The sequence below is a fragment of the Crotalus tigris genome, unplaced genomic scaffold (assembly GCF_016545835.1).
Source record: "Crotalus tigris isolate CLP2741 ecotype Arizona unplaced genomic scaffold, ASM1654583v1 scf7180000017753.6788120, whole genome shotgun sequence".
NCBI lineage: Eukaryota > Metazoa > Chordata > Lepidosauria > Squamata > Viperidae > Crotalus > Crotalus tigris.
In genome coordinates, this window is record NW_024096615.1 from 4,164,595 (window position 1) to 4,177,133 (window position 12,539).

At 38.4% G+C, this 12,539-nt stretch overlaps 1 long non-coding RNA gene across 1 annotated transcript; it reads left to right on the plus strand.

Annotated features, from left to right (window-relative positions):
* The first annotated feature begins 20 nt into the window (after nucleotides 1–20).
* On the plus strand, nucleotides 21–3,772 carry LOC120306769. Its single transcript, XR_005556382.1, has 3 exons — nucleotides 21–473; nucleotides 1,890–2,027; nucleotides 3,589–3,772. It is a non-coding gene; the product is annotated as an uncharacterized LOC120306769 (long non-coding RNA).
* Nucleotides 3,773–12,539: the final 8,767 nt, after the last annotated feature.

Below are 12,539 nucleotides of genomic sequence, written 5' to 3' on the forward strand. Positions count from 1 at the left end.
CAGAGAAGGAGGTGGCTGGATGGAGTCACTGAAGCAGTTGGTGTGAGCTTAAATGGACTCCAGAAGATGGTTGAGGACAGGAAGGCCTGGAGGAACGTTGTCCATGGGATCGCGATGGGTCGGACACTAACAACAACAGCAAGAGTAGCTTTAGGAAATGGCTACTAGCTTTCAGTTTCTCACTAGTATCTCATTTACTCATTAAGACACTACCTGGGGGACCATAGCTCCAGTCATGATCCAATCCATGAATTAAGGTTCAAGGGAAAGGTTCTCCAAAAGAAGATACTCATCTTCTGGCATTTCAGAGATGGATTTCTCCTGGATTGCTTTCAATTTAGCTCAATTACATATTGAGTGGAATACATATTGAGTACATATACGGGTGGAAACTAATCAAGGAGAGAAGCAGCCTGGAACTAAGAAAAAAACTTCCTGACAGTTAGAACAATTAACCAGTGGAACAACCTGCGGTGAGTGCTCCAACACTGGAAGTTTTTAAGAAGAGATTGGACAACTGTTTGTCTGAAATGGTATAGGGTTTCCTGCCTGAGCAGGGGGTTGGACGAGATGACCTCCAAAGTCCCTTCCAACTTTATTATTATTATTATTATCGATCATCGCACAGTCAGCCAGATGTTCAGACTGGATTTGGCATTTTGTCTACCTATCGAGTCCTTACCCAGGACCTGGGATAGGCAGATGTGGATGTTTGATGGTATTACAGATATCGTCGCAGGATGGAAGCAGTTCCTAATAAGGCCGCCTTTTGCAATTGACTAATAGCGAATTTGTCAATGCCAATGGTGTTCAAGTGGTGCTCCAGTTGTTTTGGGATTGCACCCAAGGAGCCTATGACTATTGGTACTACCCTTGCTTGCTTTTGCCACAGTCTTTCTATTTCTATTTGTAGGTCTTTGTATTTTGTTATCTTCTCCAGTTCTTTCTCTTCTATTCTGCTATCTCCAGGCACTGCCACGTCCACTATCCAGACTTTTTTGTCTTTCTTATCGACAATTGTTAAGTCTGGGGTGTTATGTTGCAGGTGCTTGTCTGTTTGAATTCTGAAGTCCCAGAGCAGTTTAATTTTATCATTTTCTATGACTTTCTCTATTTTATGATCCACCAGTTTTTGCTTACAGGCAAATGATATTTTTTGCAGATCTTCCAATGCACCATTGTTGCTACTTTGTCATGCCGCTGCTTGTAATCAGTTTGTGCAATCTTCTTGCAACAGCTCACCAAGTGGTCCACTGTTTCTTCAGCTTCTTTGCATAGGCGGCACTTACTGTCTGTTGCTGTCTTCTCAATTTTGACTTTGTATGCATTTGTCCTTAAGGCTTGGTCTTGTGCAGCCAGAATTAGTCCCTCGGTCTCTTTCTTCAATTTTCCTGATTATTATTATTATTATTATTATTATTTGGAAATAACAAATATTGAATCCAAAGGGGTTCAGGTCCAAGTAAATGCAAACACAATTGCACTCTCTGTCTTCCTTAAAAAGAAGCCCTGATTTTAGGAAGGAGAGCATTTTGCACATTAAATATGAGAATTCAACTGTGCTGTCACAAAGGATGTCAAGCCTTCCTTCAGGGTTTCCCAAGATGTTCTTCCCTCATCCGCCACAAAAAGAGTTTTGCAAGTTTCTGGTTTGGTTGCAATGGCTCCTTGGAGAAAACGGGGCTCACTTGAGTAAGCAATTCTTCTGCAAAAAATTGTGCAATTTGGTGTTCTTTCTGGAGGTCTTCGGGAACTCAAAGTATTTTATAATCACCAATGGGCAACTCTGTCCACCCACCCCCTCACCACTGAGACATGTCTGCCCATACTCATGTACCCTTCCCCATAGTGTTACACAATTATTTTCTTCAACAATACCATTCCAACAGGTATTCCTTCACAGAAGTCCTGGTCTGTAGAACTTTGGCTTCAAGGGCGCTGAACAGATTTCGAACAGATTTATAAACTGGCTGTTACCATTCTGCACAACACATGGACAAACTTACCATAGTTTCAACTGGGAAAGTGTGAGTATCCTAAACCAAGCCAAGTTCAAAGATGCTAGAGAATTCCTGGAGGCCTGTCACTCAAACAAATCAGCCATCAGTGGGCACATAGAAATAAACCACATTTACATACCATTCAAAAGAGAGAATAAAAAGCTCAGAAAGAAACAAACAAAAAAAAATAATAATCCCAAAACACTTCCTCACCAGCAATCAAAATCCAGATAAGCAGAGATTAATACCAGGATTAATAAGAGACCAGAAGTCAAGCAATAAAAATAAGAATTAAGTATCTTGCCCCTTTCAAGATGGCTGCTGCGGTCTTGAAGATTCCAATTTTGATCACTGGAAGTGATCAAAAAGTTATTGGGGCATATCCATCTTTCTGTCAAGCAGTTTCGTTTTCTAAGCATGCAGCATCAAGAGCGAATACGTGGCAGCTATGTGCCTTATTGTTTTCATCTTGTGAATTTTAATTCTCACTTTTTGACTTCATTTTTTTTCATTTTGCTTATTGTTTTAAAAGTTGACTAACGGTTGAGCGCTGATTTATTTCAACCTCTTGCTGGACTCTAATTGCTTTCTCTCTCTTTGTTTTTTTTTTCCCTTTTGATATATGTTGTTCTGGATCACTTTTGTCCCTTCCATATGTGTTGGGTGGGATGAAGAATTCTCAGACTCTCACCACTGGATTCTGTATTTTTTTTTTTGAATTGACAAAACATGTCAGTTATGGCTCTATTCAGGATTCAGACCCAAGGAATTCCCAAATATTGAAACACTGCTTTCTAAATATCTGATGGTTTACCAACCTCCAAGCAAATGGAGAAGCAGTACAGATTGTATTGCTGAAATTGGAAGATGTTATTTCACAATGTACAGCTCTAACTCTCAACATCAACTTTTTAGTTATCTGCAATTTCAACAAAAGTCTGGTTTTCTGATAGATACAGGGTCCAGTTGGGGAAATGAAGGATTTCATGGCAAGTTAGACTGTCAATTAACTAGGAGCATGCCCATTTCTTGCAAAACTGGAACTTGATTTTTTTTAACCTTCCGGACCAAATATATTGGCTTGTATAGGTAATGCTAGTTTTTTTAAATTCAAGTAGTGTCTCCAAAGTAGCCTCAAAGTAGTTAAATCAGAGGTGTTAAACCTTGGCAATCTTATCATAATCCAGGAAATGAGTTTATCAAAGAAATAAAATAAATAAATAACTTCAGCCCAGAAAGGATTCTTTGTCCTTATCATGTCTTGTAACTCTAATTGACAATGATCTTTTTGGGGTGATATTATAATTTACAAATCTTTGTTTTGGCAAATTGAAGAAGTTTAAAGGCGCCAGGGTGAAACTTAAGGAGCTAATAGATAAAGGAGCTATAATAACTCCACATGAGCAAAACCACAGGGACGTTGTTTCACAGGGCAAGTGTTCTGCCTTCCTTGATCTGGTTGTGAAACTAAGGAGATTTTATGGCTATGATAGGATGAAGAATGACAAATGGGGTGTATATCAGAGGACGGGCAATAGAATTAAGAACTAAATGTTGAACTTACACAGTCTTCTGCCTTGTTTTTTAGAGTCTTTTCCCAAAACCATGTTGACTGATTCATTTCAAAAGAAGCAATACACTGTATGTCTAAGAATCAGAATAGAGCTGAAAAGGGACCTTGGAGGTCTTCTAGTCGAGCCCCCTGCTCAAGCAGGAGACCCTATCAGACAAGTGGCTGTCCAGTCTCTTCTTAAAAACCTCCAGTGATGGAGCACAACGTCTGAAGGCAAGTTGTTCCACTTAATTGTCCTCACTGTTAGAAAGTTTCTCCTTAATTCCAGTTTGCTTCTCTCCTTGATGACTTTCCATCCATTATTTCTTGTCCTGCTCTATGATGCTTTGGAAAATAAATTGACTCCCTCTTCTTTGTGGCCATCTCTCAAATTCTGGAATACAGATGTGGCCTTACTGAGGCTTTATAAAGCGGTACTAACACTTCATGTGATTTTGATTCTATCTCTGTTTATACAATCAAGGGTTGAATTAGCTTTTTTGGATACTGCTGCACACTGCTGACTCATATTTAAGTAATCGTCCACTAGGACTCCAAGGTCCCTCTCACAGTTATTGTTTTTGATCCAGGTTTCACCTAATCTGTACTTGTACCTTTAGTGATTCTTGCCCAGGTGTAAATGCTTTTCTCCACATTAATTTTCATTTTGTTGGATAGGGCCTATTGCTCAAGTCTGTCAAGATCTTTTTGGATCCTGAACTTGTCTTCTGGGGTGTTGGCTATTCCTGCCAGCTTAGTGTCATTTGCAATTTGATAAGTTCCTTTCTATTCCCTCATCTACTTTAAGTCATTTATGAAGATATTAAAGAGTACTGGGCCTAAGACAGAATCTTGTAGTACCCCACTGCTTAAATCCCTCCATGTAGATGTAGTACCATTAAAGACTACTCATTGAGTACAGTTTGCCAGCCAGCTACAGATCCGTCTGGTGGTGATGCTGTCTATCCCACATTTTTCTAGTTTACCAAACAGTAGGTTGTGGTCTACTTTGTCAAAAGCCTTGCTGAAGTCCAAATATACTATGTCCACAGCATTTCACTGGTCTACTAATTTAGTCACTTTGTCAAAGAATGAAATAAGATTGGTTTGGCATGATCTGTTTTTAACAAACCCGTACTGGCTGCTAGTTGTAACTTTATTTGTTTCTAGATGTTCACAGATCTGTTTTTTGATTGTTTTTTTCCAGGGATTGAAGTTAGTCTAAAAATGTTGAATATCGTCTTGCAGGGATGCTAAGAGCTTTGGAAAACTGACAGAAGAGAAAATATGTAGCTCAGAGTTGAACTGTGGGTGCATTACCAAACTAGGTAACTGCCTCAGTGCACTGACAATGATGTCTAGTTTGGTAATGAAACATCTGCAAGAAAACCACCAAGCTCAGAGAGCTCCACAGCTTTAGAAAAACAAGTTTATTATGGTAACTTGAGCAGAGCTTTTTCAATACTGGTGCCAGCAGCTTGCATTCTTCTACAGCTATGGCATCTGTCAACGCTGCTAACCTCGGATGTTCTTGCTTTGTCAACAGATGGAGATGCAGCCATTTTCCTTCTTATGTTTTATTCTTAGAATTAGAGTTAGAATTAGAGGATACTGGGGGGAGGAGTAAGAATGTGCATGGGAGTTTAGTTAGACATAACAATACTGTAACTAGAGTGAGAACCAAGATTTTTGATATAAGAAATGATAAGAAATGGTGGGTTGAAGAACTGGAGGGAAAGCCTGCATTTCAAGATAATTGGGGAATGTGATTTATGACTGTTAATTAGAGGAGGAAATTGTGCTTTGATACGATGTGCTCAGGGGAGGGGAATTCAGATTTTGGTTTTGCCTATGTTAGTGCCGATGTTATGCTACTCGAATAAAGATTCTTTAAGGTAAACAATGCCTCAAAGATCTTTAAAGACTTTCATCTGTCAGAACCATGACATCATTTTTGAATGGCCTTTTGGCCTTCACTCAGAATGTGAGGTTGCCAGATCTATGAACCATCATTTTAAATGTCGAGGTGATGTCCTCAATTTTGAAATTATTATTATTTTTTTGGGTATATTTGGTGTCTCAGTTTGGTTTTCTGCAAGATAGAATAACAAGATGTTCTGAAAAAAAAATTCAGAACATCTTGGGACAGCAAATAACACAGGAAGAAAAATACAGGTACTCCTCAACTTACCAACACAATTAAGCCCAACATTTAGGTTGTTAAATTGGTCAAGTGAGTTTGATTCCATGTAATGACTTCTCCTACCACATTTGTTGAGTGGATCACTGCCGTTCTTAAATTAGTAGCATTGTTGTTTTAAGTGAATCTGGTTTGCCCATTGACTTTGCTTGTCAGAAGGTTGCAAAAGGGGATCACATGACATAAATGTGAGTCAGTTGTCAAGCATCCGAAAGTAAATCATGTGACCCTAGGGATGCTACAATGGTCATAAGTGTGAAAATGGTCATAAGTCACTTTTTTCAGGGCCATAACTTAAAATGGTCACTAAAAGAGAAAAGTACATCTTCCTTCCCCTGTCCTGACCACTTTCTACAGGGGGACGATTGAGAGCATCCTATCATATACATCACTGTCTGGTTTGGAAGCATCCCTGCTTCAGACAGGAAGGTGGTGCAGAGAGTGGTGAGGACAGCAGAAAAGATTATTGTCCATTCCCTCCCTTCCATCCAGGACACGACACAGAACTGTTGCTTGAGCAGGGTCCACAAGATTGCCTGGGACACTACACAACCTCTTCACAACCTGTTTTCCTTGTTCCCTTCTGGGAGGAGGGCGATTCGTGGTATCTGTAGCAGAACATCCAGATTCAGCCATAGTTTCATTCCATACAGCATTAATCTTGTGAACTCTCAAGCTTTTAAACCTCCCAACAATACTTGCTTTGTGATTAATATCAATCATTCTGAATAGAGCTGGAAGGGTTCTTGGAGGTCTTCTAGTCCAACCCCCTGCTCAGGCAGAAAACAATATACCATTTCAGACAACCTATACACCATTAAGAATGGTGGGGGGGAGGGCGGTGGGGATAGGATGGGTTGAAGCTTAAGTAGCTCAGATAAGTAGAAATAGTTTTATTGTATATAATATTGATGTTTTAATTTAGAGAGAGGAATTGCTCGGGCATTTCCCCTGGACTGCATCCGGAGTGAGAAGAGAGGAGGAAGGGGAGAAGCAAGTAGGAGGAGAAGGAGGAGAGGGGGAGAGTGAGGAGAAGGAGGAGAGGGGGGGAGTGAGGAAGAGGAAGAAGAGGGAAGTAGGTTAGAGGGTGGATGCGGTTTGGGGGGAAATGGGTGAGCAATACCGAAAGTTGTGTGTATAAATTTATTTTACTCTTTATCTGAAGTATTTTTATGAATGTAATGAAATGCAAAATTGAAAATGATTTTTTTTTACAAAAAAAAAAAGAATGTAGAAACTATAGAAATAAAATCTATTATCAAGCTGGATGTGTTGAAAAGCATTGCAAAAGCAGACTTTGTTAATAGCACCCGCCCAAATTAAGAAAGCTTCATTCAGGCGATTTAGGTTTTTTTCTTGCTAAGATACTTCAAGATGAAAACTGGCTATTAAGGATGGGCAAAACATTTCAAATTTCCAACATGTGATGCTTAAAATGCTCCGTTTTTGAGCTGGAAGCAATTGTTTTAGCTTGAAATGGGCAGTTCCAACTATTCTGGAAATTCTCCAACATCCTCTTTCTAGCCCCAAACACCCACTTCAACACCAGTAGCTGAGTTACTTAAACCCAGATGAAGCTCATAACATTTCTGGGAGATGAGATCAAACGTTTCAAATTCAAAATTTTCTGCACTACTTTTCCCTTTGGAGATGAGAGACGAGAGTAAAATAGCAGACCTTTTATTTCTTTGTTCTCCAGTGTTCCCAACAACATTCTCCACTAAGAAATCTGAAAAATTGGGAAACCTTCAGATTCAGCTTACAAAAATTGAGAAACAGAATAACAGAAGAAAATAAGAGAATAACATAGTTGGAAGGGACCTTGGAGGTCATCTAGTCCAACCCCCTGCTCAAGCAGGAAGCCCTACACTATTTCAGAGAAATGGCTGTCCAATCTCTTTTGAAAAATCTCCAGCGATGAAGCACCCACAACTTCTGAAGGCAAGCTATTCACTAATTAATTGTTCTCACTATCAGGAATTTTTTTCCTTATTTCTAGGTTTCTTCTCTGCTTGATTAGTGTCTATCCATTTCTTGTCCTGCCTTCAGGTGCTTTGGAGAAGAGGTTGACCTCCCTCTCAATATCTGAGATATTGGTAGACTGCTATCATGTCACCCCTAATCCTTCTTTTTCTTAAATTAGACATATCCAATTCCTGCAACTCTTCTTCATATGTTTTAACCCCAGTCTATTAAATATATATAATATATTATCTATAATCTATAAACCAAATAGATTAAACTGCTGGTGGAACATTTAGATTCAAACTGTTTTACTTTGTGTTTTGTTTATTACTTATTGGCAATCTTGGACTGAAAGTCACCATATTCAAGTTCTTAACACACACACACACACACATTCCCCTCTGGATTATCCTTGATGCTTGCTTGTGTAAGCATGACTCATAAGCATATTAGGTATTAAGCCTCACACAATTGCTCTTGTGTAGACTGGAAGATTAATTCTTTCTTTGTTAGCCACTTCCAGTTCCCCTTCTCCATCCCCACAACTTAGAGCAGGAGTGTCAAACTGCCGGCCTGCGGCATCTCCCACCCACAAGATTGGCTAAAATGTGTACCAATGTCTCCCCTAATTGTTGGAAATGTAATTTGACAAGTGGAACTTACTATCATATATGGTGGGAATGAACGCGAGCTTGTGATTTTTGGAACAGGATTAAAGTATGGTTGGAAGAAATATTAGAGCAAGTGGTAGAACCAAAACCAGAACTCTTTTTATTAGATTTAACTACGCAAAAGCATGACAAAGGCGTACTTTATTTAATGCTATACATTTTAACGGCTTCCAGACTGGTTTTTGCTCAAAATTGGAGGAATAAGGGAACTCCAACGGAAGAAGAGATCCTGCATAAAATTTTATCATGTGCTGAGATGGATAGGCTTACAATGATTATGAAAGACAAGACAGAACACGAATACTTCAAAATCTGGGGCAAATTTTACCGTTGGTATGAATTAAGGAGAACTGCTCGGACTTCAAGTTAATGGTAGAATTAAAAGATATATATATAACTGTACATATAATTGTATATATAATTGTATTGTATAGAAGATGAGGCTTATATAGAGGTTAAGAACGATGTGCTAAGCTTTTGTACCATGATAGGAACTGATAGGAAAATTCATTTTGGAATGTCATGTTTGTCCATTGTTGTTTTAACTGTATTATGAATAAAAAATTAAAAAAAAAAAACAAACTGCCGGCCTGCGGCCCCGACGTATCACATGAAAGTCACGGCCACCCCACTGCCGGCAATGGCAAAACAGTCCTGATACGTTGGCCGGCGTCATGTAATGTCACGAGTTTGACATGTCTGGCTTAGAGGGAGGACAATTTGAGGTAGGGATACTTCTTGCTTCAGATATCCCTTCACTCAACATGAAATAGTAAGGAAGGAACCAGCAGTTTTGTAAAAGTTTCATTCTCTTTAATTGGTTGCAATAATGGCTGATAGTCAATACTCAACCTGAATTTTGGGTTGCTTTCAATTCTGTTTGTGCACTTGAATGGATTTCTTTTGTTCAGTTGCTAAATTGTGCCTGTCTCTTCATGACCCCATGGACCACAGCACACCAGGTCCCCCGTCCTCCACTGTCTTCCAGAGTTTGTTCACATCTTCATTACGTCAATGACATCTCATCCTCTGCCCATCCCTTTCTCCTTTTTGCCTTCCATCTTTCTCAACAGTGAGTTATTTGTAATCTCATAATTATGGAGCTTCATTGCTTCATCAATTATGAGGAACAGTTGCAAGAATTGGGTATGCCTAGTTTAATGGAAAGAAGGACTAGCTGTGACATAATAATAATAATAATAATAATAATAATAATAATAATAATAATAATAGTAAAGTTGGAAGGGACCTTGGAGGTCATCTAGTCCAACCCCCTGCTCGGGCAGGAAACCCTACACCATTTCGGACAAATGGCTGTCCAGTCTCTTCTTAAAAACTTCCAGTGTTGGAGCATTTACTGCTTCTGGAGGCAAGCTGTTCCACTGATTAATTGTTCTCACTGTCAGGAAGTTTCTCCTTAGTTCTAGGTTGCTTCTCTCCTTGATTAGTTTCCACCCATTGCTTCTTGTCCTGCCTTCAGGTGCTTTGGAAAATAGCTTAATTCCCTCTTCTTTATGGCAGCCCCTGAGATATTGGAATACTGCTATCATGTCCCCCCTTTTCCTTCTCTTCGTTAAACTAGACATACCCAATTCTCGCAACCGTTCCTTATATGTTTTAGCCTCTAGTCCCCTAATCATCTTTGTTGCTCTTCTCTGTACTCTTTCTAGAGTCTCAACATCTTTTTTACATCGTGGTGACCAAACTGGATGCAGTATTCCAAGTGTGGCCTTACCAAGGCATTGAAGAGTGGTATTAATACTTCACGTGATCTTGATTCTATCCCTCTGTTAATGCAGCCTAGTACTGTGTTGGCCTTTTTGGCAGCTGCCGCACACTGCTGGCTCATATTTAACTGATTGTCTACTAGGACTCCGAGGTCCCTCTCACAGTTACTACTATTGAGCATGGTGCCACCTATGCTGTACTTGTGCATTTGGTTTTTCTTGCCTAAATGTAGAACCTTGCTTTTTTCACCATTGAATTTCATTTTGTTAGTTAGTGCCCAGTGTTCAAGTCTGTCCTAGCCCTAGAAATAATTGGCTTGGCAAGTTTTTGTTTTTTTTCCACATACGTTCAAAAATTTAAACTGTGCTGGCCAGTTCTCTCTTGGGCTGTCATTAAAATTTGACAGTAAAACAGTGTGGATTGTATTGTATTTTATTTTTGTTATAAATAAATCAGCTTGTTCAATTGTTGCTTGAGCTGTCAAGCAAAAGAGAGCTCCGGGAAGTTCCAAGAGGTCTTGAATAATGCATATGGTATAACAAAACAAATGTTTAGAAATTCTCAAGGGTCGATTACTTTTTAATAGGAATCTATCTCTATTTCTTATTAAACTATCTTAACTGGAAAGAATGCCTGTTCCCTGGTTACTTTTTTTTCTGGTCCCTAAAATGGTTGTAGATCATTTTTGGAAGTCCAGAGTATGGAAGATATTGCTTAAATATAACAGTGTTAATAGAAAAACGACACCTTGGTAAATACAAATAGAGTGCGGCATTTTTATTTCCCCATAGGATAAAACTGAACGAAAAGAATGAGTTGATTTGTTTGAAAAATCTCCACCCTAGAAAGTGAGATTAGAATAGAAGATAGAGTATAGAATAGAATAGAATAGAATAGAATAGAAGATAGAGTAGAGTCTACTCTATCTTCTATTCTATTCTATTCTGTTCTATTCTGTTCTATTCTGTTCTATTATCTTCTCTTCTCTTCTCTTCTCTTCTCTTCTCTTCTATTCTATTCTATTCTATTCTATTCTATTCTATTCTATTCTATTCTATTCTATTCTATTCTATTCCAATTCTATTCCATTCCACATATTCTATTCTATTCTATTCTATTCTATTCTATTCTATTCTATTCTATTCTATTCTATTCTATTCTCTATACTCTATCTTTACAGTATTCTATTCTATTCTATTCTGTTCTATTCTGTTCTATTCTGTTCTCTTCTCTTCTCTTCTCTTCTCTTCTATTTTATTCTATTCTATTCTATTCTCTATACTCTATCTTTACAGTATTCTATTCTATTCTATTCTATTCTATTCTATTCTATTCTATTCTATTCTATTCTATTCTATTCTATTCTATTCTATTCTATTCTATTCTATTCTATTCTATTCTATTCTATTCTATTCTATTCTATTCTATTCTATTCTATTCTATTCTATTCTATTCTCTATACTCTATCTTTACAGTATTCTATTCTATTCTGTTCTCTTCTCTTCTCTTCTCTTCTCTTCTATTCTATTCTATTCTATTCTATTCTATTCTATTCTATTCTATTCTATCTTTACTATTCTATTCTATTCTATTCTATTCTATTCTATTCTATTCTATTCTATTCTATTCTATTCTATTCTATTCTATTCTATTCTATTCTATTCTAAAAGGTCCTGAAGATAAGACTTGTAAGGGTGAATTCCATAGGAGAGAATGAAGGCTATTGTCCTATTTTCCTTCCACCTTCTCCCTCATTGTGAATGTATTAGCAATTGAGACAACCTCCGCTTTGCTTGCTGGATTCAGTGGACTTTTTTTCTCAGACAGCCACACAGAAAGCAGAACTATCTGAGGAATGCTTGTAAACAGGGTTGAGACGCATGGAGGTATTTTCCCACCCTTTGTTCCGCACAGAGCCCCAGTGAAATGGATAGAAAAGAATGTAACAAAACCTGTAGAAGTATATTTCGAGAAGATCAGCTTCAGACAGGACTTTTTTTCTTTCTCTCTTCTGCTCAGTCATGTCCAGTTCTCAGAGACTGCCTGGATGAGTCCCTGAAGTTTTCTAGGCAAAGTTTTTCAGAAGAGGTTTGACGTTATCTCCTTGCCAGGGCTGTGAGAGAAAGACTGGCCTAAGGTCGTCCAGCTGGCTTTGTGCCTTAGGTGGGACTCAAACTCATCGCCTCCTGGTTTCTCCCCTGGTGCCTTCACCCCTACAGCAAATTGACTCTCCTTACTTTAGGACTATCGATTTCAGGTAGCTGACAGCTAATACATTCACATCAATTGCTAATACATTCACAATGAGGGAGAAGGTGGAAGGAAAATAGGACAATAGCCTTCATTCTCTCCTATGGAATTCACCCTTACAAGTCTTATCTTCAGGACCTTTTAGAATAGAATAGAATAGAATAGAATAGAAT